This window comes from Crocodylus siamensis, chromosome 12 (assembly GCF_052110815.1).
Source record: "Crocodylus siamensis isolate JL-2025a chromosome 12, ASM5211081v1, whole genome shotgun sequence".
Taxonomy (NCBI): Eukaryota; Metazoa; Chordata; order Crocodylia; family Crocodylidae; genus Crocodylus; species Crocodylus siamensis.
The window spans coordinates 23,384,866-23,403,391 of record NC_143406.1 but is presented as its reverse complement, the minus strand read 5'-3'; the positions used below and the strand labels follow the sequence as shown (position 1 = coordinate 23,403,391).

The 18,526-nt window shown below is 52.9% G+C and overlaps 2 protein-coding genes across 4 annotated transcripts in view; one reads left to right on the top strand and one right to left on the bottom strand.

Moving 5' to 3' along the window:
• Positions 1–1,730, bottom strand: part of VASN (vasorin) — a 30,449-nt gene extending 28,719 nt beyond the window's left edge. Inside the window, exon 1 of the mRNA XM_090024448.1 lies at positions 1,467–1,730. The gene's annotated coding sequence lies outside the window, so the exon portion shown is untranslated. The remainder of the gene's footprint in view (positions 1–1,466) is intronic.
• Positions 1–18,526, top strand: part of CORO7 (coronin 7) — a 213,221-nt gene that overhangs the window by 158,655 nt on the left and 36,040 nt on the right. The gene's annotated exons all lie outside the window — the stretch shown is intronic.

Below are 18,526 nucleotides of genomic sequence, written 5' to 3'. Positions count from 1 at the left end.
CTTGGGGGGCCCAGTTTACCAAATGAGTTTGGCACCAACAGCTTTGTGGAATTGGGCTCCCCTAAAGTGGGGGGGTGAGGGGGATGCTATTTCCTCCTGTTACCTCCTGCCCCCTTCCTAGGGGAACCTGACATGTGTCCTGTGTGCCCTCCATGACGTGCCTTACCCCGTGAGGTCGGGGCAGGAGCTGCTGTGCTGCTGCCCAGGGTGGGAGCTGGTCCCTGCCCACTGTTCTAGCCATACGGGGCATCTGGCAGTTGCCAGTGTCCTGTTCTCAGCCCATGGCAACCAAGTGGCTCTTTCTGCAGGGTGCCTGGGTGGAGGGAGTTTTATTGTGAGGTGGAAGGAGGGCTGGGGGGTGAGGGATTAGCTGACCAATTTGTAATTGTTTCTAGTTAATAATTGGAGGGGAGCAGAGCCGAGCCCAGTGGAAAGCCTGTCTCCCCCCCCCCCAAGACTCTGTGGCTTTGGTTACAGCAGTCCGATCTTATCAGGGTTTCACAGTACATTAAGCTTTACAAGTCACTTGTAAATCAGATCAGGAGTGTGATAAGTGCAGAGCAAGAGGGTCTGTGTGGGGAGGGGAGGAGTTAAGAGGTGGGAGTTTTTTAGCTTGGAATAAAGTGCCAGACTTTTCCCTCCTGAAAGACAAAGGGCTGGTTTGCCTCTGGAATCCAGGTGGAGGGGGGAGCCGATGTATGCGACCCTTCCCCTCTGCATTGCAGTGGCACTTTTCCCCCCAACTCCTTCTTAATTCCAGTGCCCCAGGGGCTACAGTCCTATGCAGGTCTGAATTGGCCAAGCATGGAGCAGGAACTTTTTGTGCCAAGCCCGCAAGTGGGGCAACTTTCCTCTTTGCAAAGTACACCTCCAACAGCAGAGCCGTGACAGCTGGGGAAGCATAGCAGCCCCTCCTGGCCAGAGGCTCTGCCCAGCCTGTGTCCCAGGTGAATTCAGCTTGGGATGGGATTGCTTCCCTGAGGAGCAGAGCTAGCTAGGGGACAAGGGGCATCCTTGGGGAAAGAATGGACTGGGAAGGAATAAATAGAGTAAAGCACACATGTACGCAAACATCTTCCACCATCCAGGCAGCTGACTCTGTCTCTGGCTGCTCGACTGAAATGCCCTTTAGACAGGCACCTCTGTGCTGGGCCAGTTGTCTACCTGCACATTTTCTCTGGACACAGGTAAAGCAAACAGGCAGCAGCCCCCTTGTCCTGAGGAGAGGTTTGATTCCTAAAGCAAACATCTTGGGGGCAATGATACCTGGTTCAACATAGGCTTATGTCCACTATCCGTTTACTTCCCCTGAGTGCTGCCCCATCCATTGACAGTGCATGCCCCTTCCCCAAGGCACTGGTGACCCTGTCCTCTCTAGGGTGCCAGGGCAGAAAAGCCAGGGAGTACCAGGCAAACTCAGTGCACAAGACAAAGTCAGCGTAGAACAAAGCTAGGCTGGGACTTACCAAGTGCTGGGAGTGGGTGCGCAGGAGGTTGGCTGTGCTGCAACGTAGCTGGGGAGTGCTGGAGGGGCAAGCGTCCTGTCTATAGCAGGGTAGAAGGGGAATCTGGCCCCATCACCCCGTGCGGGGTGGGATGAATTCTGAAGGCGGAAAAAGCAAAGATCCACCCTGAGCCCGGCTGTGGGAGCAGTAGGAGCTGCTGTGCCTGTCCCTCCGTCTCCCTCTGCAGATCAGCCAGCCCTGGGACAACTGCAAGTTTTTTAACCAGAGACTAGTCTAAGTTGTTGCCTTTAGAGGAAAGTAGGAGGAGCTGGGCAGCGAGTGGGTGGCACCCTGAACCCTCCATCTTGGGCTGGCCCTCTGATTGGCTGCAGGACTTGACACAGCCTGGAGGAGGCATGGGGAAAGTGGAGGAAAACTGGCTTTAATTTCCCTTAACTCCTTTTGGGCACAGGCAGCACATTCCATTGTCTGCGGGCGCAGACAATGGCTCTGCTGGAGGAAGCAGGCACAGGGGCTTGCTGCCCTGCCCAACACTGTGCCGTGCGCTGCAGCCCGGTGGAAACCCTACCTGTATGCCCCATGGCAGCGTGACACCACCAAGTTAAAGCCAAAGAGGACTCAGCCAGGAAGCTGGGAGGCATCTGTTACCTGCTTGGAAGGTGCTGAGCAGTGCTGCCCCTCCCACCCTCCTGTGCCCAGTCTTAGAGGCCCTGATTTCCCCTCCTCTTCTGGGAAAAGGGATTCCTGTGTCCCTTCAGGCCTGGCCCCCAAACAGGAGCCCAGAATGCTGATCCACCTTGTCTCCAATGCTGGGATCTCTATGGAGGTAGGGATGCAGTAAGACCTCTGCTGTGGGCTGTGCTGTACCCTGGGCTGCAGCAGGCAAGAGGTGCCATGGGATTGATGGAGCTGGTGGTAGCTAGGAAGTATCAGGTGCAGTGACTCATGTCTGGTGCTTTTGCTTCACCCCCAGTTGAGGGCTCATTGGGATCTTGGGTCATGGGAGCTTGTGTCTCCTGCCTGTTGGCAGTAGTGGTCTTTGATGTCTTTCCCCATGGGGTTTACTGAAGTACTAAATGAGCAAAAACTGGGGATGGGGGTGCTGTGAAGATGTGCCATGGGACCCTTAGCACTGAGTTGCTGACTACAGCTGACAGGCCATGGGACCCTGTTTGTTGTCTGGAAATGAGCGCCTGACCCTGTTCAGGTTGGTGGCAGAGATCACAGTGAGTCCATGGGGCCTTCTTCCCCTCAGTACAGTCTGTGTGTGTGCTGTTCCCAGGGCAGGGGGTAGTTGGGACAGGCCTGGGGTGAGGGTTGGGGTCACATCTGGGGTTGGCACTGGCAGCAGGGAGAGGGCTCAGTGTGGGCCAGTGTCACTGTGCAACATGTTGACTCCTGAGCATGCTGAGCTTGGTGACCAATGGGATGGGGGATTTGCAGCCCAGGAGGGTGACAAGGAGGAATTGTCCCATCTGGACGTCCAGAGCATCAGTGGGCTGAGCACACGGCCCTCTTGTGGCATGTAGGGAACAGGTGTCCACGTCACACAGCTCATTGGGTTTGGTGACTAACTCGCCTGCTTGTTAGCAGGTTCAAGGGAGCCAGAGTGGTTGCTGGGCCTGCAGACCCCCTCCCCTCACCACCGTAGTCAGCTCCCTGAAAAACAGGCCAAGATATGGTAATGGGGGCAGTGAACACCCTTCTACCCAGTCACTCGTACCAGGAGGCTGCCAGCCTTCCCCTCGTCTGCTTTACTGCAGACAGAGCTGGTGGTGTCCAAGGCTGTGAATGAGGCTGGGGGGAGTCATACAAATAATGACCCATTTTGCATGAGGAAATTAAGCTGCGTACCTGGGAAGTGCCAGCTGATACATGGCAGGCTGCCACAACCTGCCGCAGCCATGGCACTACCTGCCCCCAGCACCCACACCTGCTGGACTAGTGCTGGCAGTGTTTGTATAGCTGGTCATGCTAATAGTTACTGAAGCGGGAGGGAAATACACCCTTTGCAGAGCCAAAAGTTCCCAAGCACCCCACGGGCCTGCTGTTTGCTTAGCGCCACTCCTCCTCACCACAGTGAGAACCTCAGCAGCGTGGCATCTTGGGTCACGAGCCTCCCTGTATGTGAGGAACATTTTGTGGCTGCAGCAGGAGTTTTGTTGCTGCCTTCGGCCCTGACAGCTTTCTAGTGCTCCCACTGATGATTCAGGGAAAAGCCCTGTAGCTGTGCCCAGAGCTGAGTGGCCACTGAATCCCCAGCATACTGGGGGGAGATGAGACCCCAGCCCTGAGTCATACTGGTAGCAGCAGTGCCTAGGAAGGGTGTTCAGAACCTCATGAGCATGTCCATGGTCTGGCATACTGTAGCATCTCCTCTGAACAGGGCAAGCGAACCTGGCACCTCCTGCATAGGTGTATTGCCACAGATGTGCCTGGCAGCATCACTCCTGTGCCCTTGGCAAGCATACTTCATGTGCGCAGCTGTCTGGTTCATGACATAGTATGTGCAGCCAAGCAAAGCCAGCAAACTTATGATGCAGTGTTAAAAACACAGACTGATGCCCAAGATTCCTGTGTGACCTGTCAAACTCCCACAAACTCCTGGGTGGGGCCTGTTCCCCACCTCTCATGCACACACACATCCCTTTCCTCTGTCACTATGCTGCTTTCACACTGTCATTGAGGCTTGGCTTGACAGAAGAAGTAGGCTCCCAGCTTGCTACTCCATTGCCTCTAGTTTTTGTGTCAAGACTCCTTTTTAAAGGGGGAAAAATTCTCATGCTAGGGCTTTGCTTTGACGTCTGTCTGCTGTTGAGCTAAAATGTTATTCATCTTGCAGAATCCCCACATTGTTGGGAGGGAAAGCCTGAGTTTTGATTTTTTTTTATGAGCAAGTCATTTCCCCCACTGTGGACATGTAGGCACCTTTGGGGTGGAACCTAGAGACAGGTGAGTTGTGCCTTGCAGTCATGGTCTTGATGTAGCCTGATTATTCAGGGGCATAAATTACCAATAAAAGGCCCTTTATGTATGTATGGCATAACCATGCTCCAGAATCTAAGCTTTCATTGTCTGTAGACCTTATGGTGTGGAAGAAGGTATACCTTAAAACTGTGAACTGGGTATAGCAGATGTAGCTGTGTCTGCCTGAGTCTGCAGACAGCCTGAAACGAAAGCTTTGACAAAAATGTGTCCCACTTCAGTCATTTCGGTGGAGTGCTTGAATTGTTCTTGAATTGCCAGCCCCCTTAACACTGTCCCAGCAGTCATTTCAGCAGCACATGTCAAATGCATCCCTCCTAATGATGGATACAGGCAGAGGCATGTACTGAGTGTGGGTGACCTAGAGCTGTTCATTGCCATAAAGCAGGGGTTCTCAAACTGTGGGTTGTGCCCTTCGGGAGGTCATGAGCAACTTAAAAGGGGACTGCAAATTTCCCAGGGGGTATGCACGGCAGAGTGGGGAAGCAGTGTGCAGTGGTGGCGCAGAGTGGTGGATGGTGGCAACAGCTGCCACGTGAGAGCTCCCTGTCCCCTGCTGCCACCATCCAGCACTTGAGGTCATGGTATCACAAAGTTTGAGAACCCCTACCATAAAGGTTTGCTTGAATGGGGTAGCAAGGAATGCAAATACTTTCCCTCCACTCCCCGCAGATGTTGAGTTACCTCTGTCCCTGCCAAAAAAGGAGAGGGAGAGGAGAGCTTCACTCCTCTTTTCCACTACCAGGAGTGTCAAAAAACTAACCTGATTCCCCTGCACCTCTGGACCCCACAGCCCAGAATGGCCAGCTTGCCAACAACAGTCCTCCAGTGCCATTCAAGATGGCAAGTGTCTGTGGCAAACTGAAAATGAGGGGCATAAGAAGTTTGTGCTTTCTTACTGTAAAATCACAGTAAATAACCAGTGTTCCCTGTCTGCCAAGGGTTGTGGGGAGGGAGAACTTGAGAAGTTGGTGCTACATAATCCAGGTACTTTGGGTTAGCCATACTTTGGGTTAGGACATAGGGTCTTGACAATGGCAGTTTTGGGACAGGAAGTCACTGCTAAGGCAGCCACTTCTCTCTGGATTTCCTCAAAGAGCTCCGAATAAAATCCTGATGCAGAATCACAGCACGCGCTCCCCTCCCCCACTGCTGGGTAACCACAAAAATGTCAAGCTGAAAATAATATATTGTCTCTTTGTTCTCTTAAAAGCTGTATGTTTAGTTTTTTCCCCTGCCTGTATCTTAGGTAAATAAAGGCGCTGATTAGTCGTGCTCTATTCCACTTTTATAGCACTCTTGTTCCTTATCACCCCAGATTAGGGGCCCCTTCTCCATTTCAGTGCCCTGTACGGAGCACTAGGAGCAGGAGAGCGGGCAAGTTTGAGGGAAAGGTAGGCTGCAGGCAGGCACTGGTGGAGGTCCTGGGGAATTAAATGTGTGCTTTATCTAGGTACCTGTTTTACTCTGTCCCCTGAGCCTCAGTCCCATGACTAGATCCTCAACTGATCCACAGTCTGTGCACAAGGTGTGAGGTGAATGAGCTAGCAGTGCCTGGGCATCTCTTCCTCTTGAGGTTCCAAGTTATAAGCTGTGTGTGGCATGAGCAAGGACTGGGAGCTGTGTGTGGGCTTGTTGAATCCAAATGTAGAGTAGGACCCATACCTGCCACTTGGTACCAATGAAAACTTACATTTAGGCAAAGTGGAGCTTGTTAAGCATTGCTGGGAGATATCAACCTTTGAAACCAAAGCCTTGCATCCCAGGAGTGTTGACAACAGCATCCTTTCAAACAGCCTGCAGCCCTGTGGGCTTGGTGAGCCCCTCTGAGCACCAGGCCCTGCAGCTGGCCAGGTTTGGGAGCTGAGGGTGCTTGTCTTTCGGTGGTGTTGGCCAGAACCCTGCAATGGCAGGAAAGAGTTTCCCGTGCTTTGGGGACCAGGGTGTGACTGGGCTGGCTTAGCTGGCCCAGGGAGAAGGGGGACCATGGTGAACTGGGTCAGGGCTGGGGGTGAAGGAAAAACTTCTGAAGGGCTGCCCTGTGTGAGGAAGTGTCTGGGAAGGAAGCCAACAGCATGTTACGGCTGCTCATTTAAAATTAAACACCAACTCTAGCTGGATTAACAGGCCTCTTGGATTTCGTAGGGTAACATGAGATTTCCCACATCCACTTGGGCCATCCAGTCCAGTATCCTGGCTCCAGCAGGGGGCCCTGATGCTTCAGAGAAAGATATACTCTCCCCTTTTCCTCCACCAGCATCCCTGCATGTGGAACAAAGCATGTGCAAGGCACACTCCTGTGCCCTCTGAAGTACATAAGGGACATGGAAATGGCCTTTAAAACAGTGGCTTGCAAAGCCTCACTGAAGGTTAAACAGCATCTTGTACCTGCATACCCAGAGGAGACAGGAGTGTGCTTGGCAGGGCTTCCATGGGCTCTCTAGCACAGCATCTACTTTTAGCAGCCCCAGGACTTTATATCTAAACTGGCCATGGGATCAGACCCTTTCTCCCCACTTCACCCTGGTGACATCCACTGGAGAGACACCCAGTACCTGTCAGGGAAGCAGCACTGCTCCATGGCAGCGTTCCCTACCAAGCCATGCATCATAAGCAGAGGTTGCTGGATGTGGCCATGTGAGTTGTTACAAAGCTGCAGCCGTACCGTACCTCTTTCATCTCTGAGCACATCACAGTGGGGCAGGCCCCCCAGAGGTGGGTCATATCTGGAAACTAAGTAAAAGAATCAGAGGCTGCTGGACTAAGGGGCAGCAGCACTGTCCCTAAAGCAGCTGTCAGCTCTGCTTGGTTTAATCCTAGTTCTCATTGCTGTGGCAGCCTCCTGAGCAGTCCTTTGCAAAAGCCTTCAGGATTCCCTCTGTATGTTGTGAGAAAGCAAGGTGGGTCTGACACCTTGGCAGGTGACCAACAAGAACCACTGCCTCACCTGAGCCCCAGCCTGTGAGATGGGCATAGAAATATGCTGCAGGGATAGGACTGAGTGGGTAGCTGGCAAAAGGGGCTTGCCTCCGGGAGGGCCCAGGAACATCCTGTTGACAGGGGCTGCACCCTGGGCAGCCAACCCAGCCTGCAGGATGCCGGTGCTGTTGCTCCCTCATCTAATTTCCCTTACATGAGATGAGAGAGGCAGGGCTAGCAAAGAAAGCAGCATTGGACGTGCAGAATGGGGCTGCCATGGAGGGCCCAAGTGTGCTGCTGTGCCAGCCTGCCTCTCTTCTGTACACCCTTGAACTGGCCCAGGTACCCACTCTAGCCCTGGAATACAACTTGGGCTGTGAGGAACTGTGTACAGCATGAGCTGTGTACACATATTCTGCTGGCCTACTCAGTACCCATGTGCCGCACCATTTTGATGCACTCGACCGAGTAGAAGGGATATGAGAGCCTTGGCCCTTGTGTGTGGCCTAAGTCAGACAAGGGCTAGATCTCTGTGGTGCCTCTCTCCATTCAGTCAAGGCAGTGTGATCCACCACAGAAGTGAAGCTGTCTCTGAATTTCCACAAGCTTGCTCCTTATGTTAGGAAACAGTCTTACCTCTTGTTTGTGACTGAGCAGCTGTTTTCAGCTGTATCCCTGACCCACTGGGTGACCCTGTACAAGTTGCCTCCTCTCCCTGTGCCTCAGTGTCCCCAGCTATTTAAATGGGGAGAAAGTAAAGTAGAGACATGCTGGGAAAAAGCGCTTGACAGGAGCTAGGAGAGTGCTGGCTCATTTTAATAGTAAGGCTGGGTGTATATTGCAGCCACCGAGCAGTTCTGGTGTTGGGGCTGGCCATGGGGTGTCCCTGTGTCAGATGCTCCCCCTGCCTAGGATAAGAGTTCCCATGATGGCATATGCACCTGTGTGTGGCTCCCAGTGTCTTCTGCCTGCCTGTGCCCCCTTAGGCTGTAGAGAATGCCTCTTCCCATCTAGAAACCTCTAAGAGCTGGAAGATGTAGAGCAGTTTTCTGGTGGGAGGGAGCATGAGGGCCAGCTGGGAACATTGTGCCTGCTGTGCAGGCTGCAGACTTGGACAATTGTTGGGCTAGAAGGGAAGGTGTGCTTGCCCCTCACCCCAAATACAGCATCACCCTGTACCACCTTCCTCCCCGCAGAGCCCCTCTGCAGTACAGACTGCATCCCCCTTTGCAGAGAGTTGTGGGTCTGGGCCACCAGGGAAGAGGCTGCCTGATGCTCAAGTAGAGCCCCTGGGAAGCCAGCTCATAGCCTCACACCCCCCAAAACCAGGGCACGCTACTGCCTTCTGATGCTTCCTTTGATTTTTCTGTCTCCTGGGGTCAGACTGCTGGTCCCATTGTGAAGCTCTTTGCTTTATGCCAAGCCAGACCCTAGGGCAGGGACGAGACTGTAGGTAGTCAGGCATGCTGCCTCCAAAAGGTGTGGCTCACAGTTTTGGCTGCCTCCAAATAACAGCAGGTGGAACTGGACTGACCAGCCTTGTCTGAGTAACCAGGGATGGGGCTGGATCATACTCTGCTCACCCATTCACCTTACTAGCATCAGATTTCCAAAGCTCCTTTCCTAGCAAAGGTTCCTGAAGTACCCAGTGCCCCCACAAGGACAGCCTCTCTCATGGCTGCCTCAACAGGATGGGATGGCCTTGTCTGAGTAATTAGGGACAGAGCTAGGTCATGTTCTGGTCCCTCCCTCTCCTTGCTGTGGCCCACTCAGTGGCCAGGTGCCGGCAGCCCGCAGCCAGGATATCACAGATGATTCCTGAGATATGTAGGGCTGCCAGACTGGGTCCCCTGCAAACTGGCAGCCCTAAGCATTGCCAAAGGCTTGGTCTCTACCTTGCAGGTATCAAGTTCCCTTCCAGGCCTCTACTCAATCAGTCCTTGTGCCCTGCCTTCTACTCCCCTGGTTCCTGGGCTTCTTGGGCAGTGGGTTCTGCCAGCCCTGCACCCTCTCTGTGCTGGCTCAGTTAGGCCACACAAAGCTCCACACTCACAAAAAAGTGATGTGAGGCCTTGATCTTCTCCCTGTCCTTAATGAAAGAAGCTGGTGGGTTGGGAGGGCAGCCTTGATTTCCTAGTGATGGCATATGCAGTGTTGCCGGTAAGCAAAGGAGCTGGGCTATGCCCCCCAGTATAGCTGGTCCTGTAGGTTTGTCCCTCAGGCTGCTGCAGTCTGGGTCTGCCTGAGGATCTAGGAGCTATTGCTAAACAGGGATTTCTCTTTCCACTGCAATCAGCCCCAGGCACAGCAGGAATGTGTGTGACCAAGACAACTTTGTGTTAGCAGCCAGGGTTGATACGAGTTAGCTTGAAAGTCTGGCAGGCCCAGAGGGGGACAGTCCAGCAGTGCAGTGTTAGCTGGGCCTCCCCCACCATCACTTCCCAACCAGCTCTTCTGGCATGCCTAAGTCCTGCTGCTCTGTAGTCCTACCCTGCCTGGCTTACTGAAGATGGCATCACCTGCCTTGGGGTGGAGCTGGACCCCACCCAAGTCCTGAGGACAGATGGAGCTAAGTAATCACTCTCTTCCTGCTGAATCAGGCACTGTGACCTTCCCTCCCCAGCCAAACAGTCCTAGCTTGCCTGTAAGGGTCTGGGTCTGGACCCATCCTAGGGAAAGCCAAGGGCAAGGAGCTATCCCTCCTGGTGCCCTCCCTGGGGCACGTATGCCAGGGCAAGCTGTGGCATTATGCTTTGACCCTTTGCCACCAATTTGTTTTATATGGGAAAGACTTTGTGTGGGCATCGGTCTGAGGGAGTGGACAGCATGGGCAAGAAAATCTTCCTGGCAGTGACTGTGGCAGTGGATGCCCTATGAACACAGTGGGCACCATGAGCAGGTGAGTGCATGAGGTCAGGGAATTCTGCAAAGACAGGTGTCTCTGTCCATGCCCCCCCCCATCAGGATGCTCTAAAAATACAGCCCGTCCCTTAGCACTGCCCAAGTCCTGCACCTTGAGGGCCCAACTGTGGGCTGCTACGATCAGGGTTGGGAGGGAACATTGCTAGCATTTGTGCCTTGTGTTTCCTTATGAGCCATTGTGCTTTGTGCTTGTAACCTGCCCCAGGAATGACCGTTCATTACTGGCATCTGGTAATCTGTAATGCCCTGCAACACAGTCATGAGACAGATTCCAAAGTGTCCAAGATGGTATTAGCAGTGTCAGGAAAACTGGCATTTTCTCCTTTGCCTGCATGTCTGAGGGACATCATGACTAGGCCTTCTCACTAGAGGTGAACTGATACATCAGTCTGATATTGGATTAGTACAGATATAAAGAAAATTGACTGTATTGGAAATTGGCCTGATGTGACCAATAATTTGTCTGATAAATGCCTGTGCATGCGTGCAGTCACAGTGCAGCATGTAGGCAATGAGGAGTGCAGCCCAGCAGCTTGGAGAGCTGTGTGCAGCTGGTAAGTCTGTTGTGGTGGTGGGGGGGTGCAGATCAAGGCCCCTGCAGTGTGCGAGGGAGGGGGGTTGGGGCAAGTGCTGCCCAGCTGGGGTGGGGCGCTGGACGGAGCTGTGGCTCATCTGGGGAGACACGGGGGCCCCCTGCCACTGAGCACAGCCCGGGCCCAACCCCCAACCCCCATTTGCCAGGAAGAGCCCATGCAGCCCCAGCCCCAGCTCACAGCTGCAGCCCATCCTGCCCATGCCTCACACGGATCAAGGGGAACCCCCCCCATGCCATCCCGGAGTGCATGAAGCAATAGAAGCCTTGCCCCCTATCCACGACCCCTGATGAGCTGTGGCTCCGTCCAGTGCCCCACCCCAACTGGGCAGTTTCTGCCCCAGCCCCTGCCCCAGCCCCACTCCTCCATCACCACACGGGCCTTGGTATGCCTCCCCATGCTCCTTCCCTTTGCCATCCCCTTACACCACAACAGTCTTACCAGCTGCATGCAGCTCTCCAAGCTGCAGGGCCACGTATCAGAAAGCAGATTGGTATCGGCCGATATGCCTCCTTAAAAATTGGCTATCGGTATCAGCCCCCAAGATCTCTATTGGGGCACCCCTACCTCTGACCCACCTTTGGCCTCAGCAAGACCTTGGATGTCCTGCTGCAGAAGGGTGCTTGTGCATACAGCCCTGGATGTGTGCAGTTGACATGCTGGCTCTCCATGCCCTGTTCCCTGGAGCTCTGCTCAGATTTCTCCATGGAAAAGGCTCTCCAGCCCTTCTGCAATGACAAGTCACAGTTGCTGGAAGCCAAACCACAACCCTGGAAAAGCAGAAAGCAGGATCTAAGGCTGAAGGTGGCTCTCCTCATGCACAGCTGGGTTAGCTTTGGGAGACTTAAGTTCTCGGTCATGCTACCCGCAAAAGAGAGGCACTGGGAGACATCCAGCTCTCAGCTACCATCAGCACGGGAGCCAGAGGAACTGGGGGAGGTGACAGGCCTAACTTGATGGGCAACTGCATCAGTGTTGTCTGGCATATGCATGGAAGAGCCACTATCAGTGGCACTTGCTATGCCAAGAGGTTTGTGCTGCATTAGGTAGGCATTACCCCAACTGGGCTGCAGGACAGGGGAGGGAAGCTAGCTGATCCTGGGCAGTCACTAGAGACCCTGGTGAATACCAGGGCTGAGGGAAGATGGTTTAGTGATGGGAAGGACATTGGCACAAGGAGGGGGAAGCTAGGCAGGCTCCTGGCTGATGTGCCAAGGCTGGTGCCATGTGACCTGGCTTTCACTGTGTCCCAGCCTTCTGGTGCTGGCAGGGGCCAGAGCTGGGAGGAAGTGTTCTCAATCACCTCTGGTGGGGTAGGGAGCTGAAGGAGCAGAGGTAGGATCTAAGGCTCACCCCTTCACCTTAGTAACATCAGGTCTCCAAAGCTCCTTTCCTAGCAAAGGTTCCTGAAGCACCCAGTGACCACACAAGGACAGCCTCTCTCATGGCTGCCTCAAGAGTAAAACAGGATGGGCTGGCCCTTTCTGAGTAATTAGGGCTAGGGCTAGGTCATGATCTGCTCCTTCCCTCTCCTTGCTGTGGCCCACTTAATGGCCAGGTGCCAGCAGCTCACAGCCAAGGTATCACAGCTGACTCCTGAGGTATGTGGGGCTGCCAGACTGGCTCCCCTGCAAGCTGGCAGCCCTGAGCATTGACAGGGGCTTGATCCCTACCCTGCGGGTATCAAGTTCCCTTCCAGGCATCTACTCAATCAGTCCTTGTGCCCTGCCTTCCACTCCCCTGGTTCCTGGGCTTCTTGGGCAGTGGGTTCTGCCAGCCCTGCACCCTCTCTGTGCAGAGCTCAGTTAGGCCCTGCCAAGCTCCATGTTCACAGAGCAACCTGCTGGGGCGTGAAGCACGGCCTCTGCTGTGGTGCTGAGCCATTCTCAGGGTTTATGGCTGTGCTAAGTTGCTGTAAGCCACAGATGCTCTTACTGCTCTGAGTCACTGCTTATCCTGGGTTTGGGGCATTTTAGTTAACATAGCCCATTCTTGCTGGCTTGGTTCCTCAGCCTACCCTCTAGGTCAGGGGGTTTCAACCTTTTTTGATCAGTGTACTGACAGCGGTCAGACACAGAGTGGCCAGGGGTAGGGGGAGTGGCGCACAGCTGGATGTGGAGCGGTTATGTGAGCTTCCCTTGCCCCCCCACATCTGGCCAGGCAGGCGGCAGCGGTGCAGGATGGTGTGTGGCAGTGCGCCATCCCCACCCACCTGCACATACCCCCTAGGGCCTTCTCAAGTACCCCTGAGAGTTGACAACCCCTGCTCCAGGTCCTTTCTGCTCCAGTCCAGGAGCCCTAGACAGCACCTCTGGCCCAGTCATGAAAACCATGTTTTCCCAGTGGAGTGGGACTGGCTGCAACCTCCATCTCCAGGACAGACCATTAACCCTTCTCTTCCTGCCCTGCCCTGGTACAGTACTGTTTGTCCAGCCTATCTTATGTTCTCTGACTACATCAAGGATACCACTTGCTTGGGAGTGAGTGAGACATTCTTCTGCTTTGAGGGCGAAATCTGTTGCACTTAAAAATGGGTTTTTAAACCTAGTGCTCTGAGAATTGACACAACACCCAGTTGATGAATAGCATAAAGGCTTGCTTTAATAACTACCATCAAGTTAGAAAACTAAATGACAGAAAAAGACTCCTTTCCAATATAAAATGAGTCCGTGTATTATGTTAGCTGCAAAGAGATCTTTACCCAATGCAGGCAGGAAGCAGTTTTTGTACAGCCTCACAGTGTGGATCCTTCACTTATCGGCTGGGTGGCAGGATGGCTTCTTGGTCTTCCCTGCACTGCACACATCTTGCTGGCAAGTCTGTCTTGCGTTATACTGTTTAATTGTATAGCTTCAAAGTATTTTTCCTTGATAGTTGGCCGATTAAGATTCAAACAAAACAGGGAGGAAAAGGGTGACTATCATATTACAATTGTTAAATTGTCTGTCTCCTGTTTTTGGATTTGTCTAGGTGTGAAGACTATGTTTCTCTGCAGCCCCTGCAATTATAGGTCAGTTACAGGTGATGGACTTTGAGTGGTCAAACAGGATGCTTATAGACATTGGTTACCAGACCTGTCCTTGGGTATTTGTTTATCAATGGGGCAAATTTGCCATACCTTGTACTGGTGATGGTCTGTTTACAAAACTCGAGACATACAAAACTCCAGGCTGGATGACTGAGACATTTATAACACCTTAGATATTGGATGCCTGTTTTGAGAAATGTGACCTTGTCATGTACAGGAAATCTTTTCTGTACTTTTTACAGGTTTCTCTTGAGATGCATATTTAGTCTTCTGTCTTCTTTAGTTGCTATTTCAATTGAAATGCATATGTAAATTCCCTTGCCTTCACTGGCTCAGTCTTTTCTTTGGCTTTCTGAGCTTGGAAATACACATGTAATGAGTGTGTCGGGTCTCTGCCAACAATTTTAACTTGTATTATTTTATGGCATGGGTCTGGTATTGGGTACCTCAACCTCCACTGTCTCAGCACCTAATGGGTTGCAAGCCAATAGCACAGTTTGATTTTTTTTTGTGGCAGTCTTGTTACCACAACCAAGTCTTGCATCAGCCACTATCTTGCATTTTTGTGCAAGAGACACAATTAAAGCTTTCACAGTTGTCATATGCAGCAGAATCTCCCTTAGCTCAGCATTTATGCCCATGAAGGAGTTGGCAGAGCACAGAGTGGTTGGCTTCCACAGCCTTTCTCTTTGGGGTCCAGTAAGTGCCCAGGGTGTCAGGCTTGAGAGATGCTGCCCAGGCAACAGATTAGGACTAGAATAGCACTGGGGGGCTGCAGGGCAGGCCTGAGGAAAAACTGGAACCCTGACTTCTGCTCCTCTTGCCTGGGGATGAAGCTGGGAGCTGACACCCGACTGCTTCAGAAGGGCTGTTCATGAGTAGGTGGCAGCGATGACTCTGCTAGTTTCTCCTTGCTGGGGTCCGGTGCATGTGTGAAGAGTCCTACAGGTGCCATCAGGCTGCTGCTTGCTGCATATATTCATTCAGCTGGAGGACAAGACTTGGGGGAGGAAGAAAGCAGTGATGACTCTGAAAGCTTCCTCATCATAGACCTGGCCTGTGTTTTTATAGGCCTCAGCCAGGCTGGAGGCCTGGCTGTGAGAAAGTCCTTTGTCCTGGGGAGAGAGGACTCTGCCATTTCCCACAGCAAGCTGAGGACTTCCCAGGCCTGCCAGAAAAGTAGGCAGGTGCTAGGGCCTGGGGCCAGCAGCAGCTTCCCTTGCAAGCAACATCAGTGCTGTGACCCCTGGGCACACATGCATGAAAGCTCCAGGATGTGGGGAACCTGGGGCTGCTCAGCTTGGCTCCTGGCATATTCAGGTGCATGAGGGAAGGGAAGGTCTGTGCAAACAGTTCATTTGGGCCTCCTATGGAGTTGGGGCCTACTGGTACAGAGGCAACTAGGCCAATGGGAGGAGGATGGCCATGTCCAAGGGCAGTCAGCTAAGCAAGAGAAATGAGTGGCTGAAGAGAAAAAAGCCTCACTGATCTTACCGTGGAGAGGGTTTTGGTGCTGGGTCCTGCCAGGCAAGTATGTGGAGAGCTGCTCTGGATACCTGACCTAGGCATCTCTTCTCTCTTCTTTCAGATCTGTGGAGCCAGCTCAGGTCAGAGGCTTTGAACTGGGGGCAGGAAGGGAAGGAGGTGTGCATCAGAGCAGTGGACCTTGTGTTCTCTCCCCTCTGTCTAGCTGCTCTCCCACCTCAGCAAGACACTTGCACCAAAGTAGATTTTAACAAGCACTATTGCTGTCACTCTCCATGATGCCCCTGCCCCAGTTCCTGTGTCTCATCTAAACCTGGCCTCAGTATGTGTTGAGCCAGTACACACCACCTGGGGGGTGCATCCAGGTCTGCGGGTGGGGATTCAGGGCTGAGAACTGAGGTGATCCTCTGGTAGTGTCAGATCTGGGCCCTAAACTGCATCTAGGCCTCAGTGTCCCAGCACAGGGTCATGCATTGCTTGGGACACTGAACCCAGGAAGAGCAGCTTTGTACCTTAGCATGTAGCAGAGGATAGAACAGCTCTAAAGGGGGTGAAACAGGCAACGAGGGCTGACGGGGGGGAGGAGGCATGAGCGCTTTGTAGACATGCAGGAGTTACAGAGCTGGCAACTAGAGCAGCCAGTCTGCAGAGAACGGGTTGTCCCCTGGTTCCTTGGAGCAGGGAGGGCAGCTCAGAGCCACTTGTCTTGCTTGGCAAACGTCTTGTTATCTAATCTCAGTGTTATGCTTTAGGTGGTGATACCAACTACTGGACAACAATAGTCTGTTCTCTGAAGAGGGCATTTATTTCATAGACTAGCAAATAAACCATCAAAAATGATGGGATGGGGTGGGAGGGAAGCTTGCCCTGCCATCCCCGCTGCCAGCACCCCACGCCTCTGCTGCATCCAAGGGGTAGCCCCCCCCCCAGCCCTGCTCCTTGGAGGCAGCGACGGCAGAATGGGGTATTGGCGGCACAGCACTGGCCTTGCCCCCCCCAGTCTGTCCCCTCTGTCATGCTGGCACTCCACCATGCCAGTCTGCCTCTCTGCTGGGGACACAGTGGGGACGAAGCTAGCCAGTGCGGCTGCTGCTTCCAAGGGGCAGGGCCGGGGGCAGGGAGGGGCGAGGCCACCCCTTGGATGTGGCAGCAAGTCCAGAGCGGGAGCAAGGCCAGTGCTGTGCTGCCAGCACCCTGTGCCACCACTGCCTCCAAGGAGCAGGCCCAGGCCAGGGTAGGGCACCACTGGCCTAGCCCCCCCCCGCTCCATCCCGTCTATCCCTGCCTTCATGGCAGTGCTCTGCCGTGGTGCCAGTCTGTCCCCACCATCCCCCTCTGCCTCCAAGGAGCAGGGCTGGGGGGTGTGGGCAGTGAGGCCAGTGGCATTGGTGTTGCCTTTGCCCCTCCCTGGGCTCTGGGCCCTCTGGCCCTACTGTCATGTACTACCCTGTGTGCATGTCTGTGCAGATCACTTTGATTGGTTGTTTCAGTAAGCATTGTGATTGGCTGCCGGGACAACCAATCAGAGTGCTCATCAAGCCTTATGGACAGACAGACTGAGGTTTTTATTATCTTAGATTTCATAGACACTGGGGCTGGAAGGGACCTTGTGAGATCATTGGGTCTAGCCCCCTGCCCAAGGGGCAGGAAGTCAGTCAGAGTCAGATGACCTCAGCAAGGTGAGCATCCAGACTTTTCTTGAACATATCCAGAGTGGGTGCTTGCACCACTTCTGACGGGAGTCTATTCCTGACTCTGGAGAATTGGACAATAAAGAAGTTTTTCCTTATGTCCAGTCTAAAATTGTCTTTCAGCAGTACAGCTATTTGCAATTTTAAGTATAAGACAAAGAAACAACATAAAACTTAGCTTAAGTCAAGACAACGGAAACTTTGAATAAGTCTTATGTAGTCCTGAGGACAGAGTGTCTCCTTGAAGTCAGGTTTTCAGAAGGTTTTCTGAGGATCCACGGTTTCTGTTGGCAAGTAGGCAGAGGTCCCACAAATTTCATCTTTGCCTGTGTTTTTATGGGTGATCTTCACTCCCTTCTCTCCCTTCAGTGTCATGTCCTTTGCCCCTCTCAGGATGTTTTCCTGTTTGTTTGTTTTTTAAATTCAAGTACCAAAAACTGACATCTGAACAAAAACTTTACAGGCTTCCCACTTAACCATCAGCAAACATCACACTGACAGACAACTTATATATACATTAAAAAAACCACGCATGAGATTATAAATTAAAGTGGATGTTTTCCTGATCTGGTTGTCATCCTTCTCAGAAGGTTTTTCCTGGCCTGAAGTGTATTCATTGGTACTGTAGTGTCCCTGTTTTTCACAGGTTTTATCATGTTTATGGTATGGGTGGCACTCTTTACAGAGTGCCTCCTGCTCACTTTGAAATCTAATCCATTGTAGGCCCTTGCTTTCTTAAATCATTTCAGAGCATCTACTGCCCACTTAAACAGTCTGGTTCCCCTGCTTCCTCAGGCATCTACTCAACATTTTTTCCAAACGCTACAGAATTAATAAGGGGCCAGAAACTGTTGTGCATTTGCCAACAGAAGGAAGCACTGCACTGTGCGAACCACTGTGAAAGCTGTGGTGTATCAGGGGGCCACTCAATTTTCTGGGTAATGAGGTGGCAACATGGGACCCAGTGCAGGGGACATGCACTCCAAGCAGAAGGCCATACCTGGAGCACTGTACCCTCTGGCAGTGAGCTCCAAGCCAGGCCTTTTCTCCCCAGAGCTCCTTTCTGGAGGGCACAGTGCTCTGAACCAGGCCTGCTCTCCCAAGAAAGTGGCACGTGGGAGTGGTGTCCCATGAGAGGCCTAGCTTGTGGGCTTATGGGGGAGGGAGCAGAGAGAGAGAGGCCTCAAGAAGAAGGGCAGTTATCTGAGAGCCTTGCCTTCTTGTGAGTGCTGAGTTCAGGGCTGTGGGGAGGAGGGTGGGTTGATGTGCACAATAAGGACTGCTGCATGGTCAGTGGTGCAGTCCCAGTGGGCAGTGGGAGCAATCTTGAGGTATTGCATCCTAACAGATGGAGGGGACAGGAAGGAAGAGCCTGTCTTGGCCTTTAAGTCCCTCTCACCCCCTGTGAATCCCTGTGAACCAGCTTCACGGGCAGGA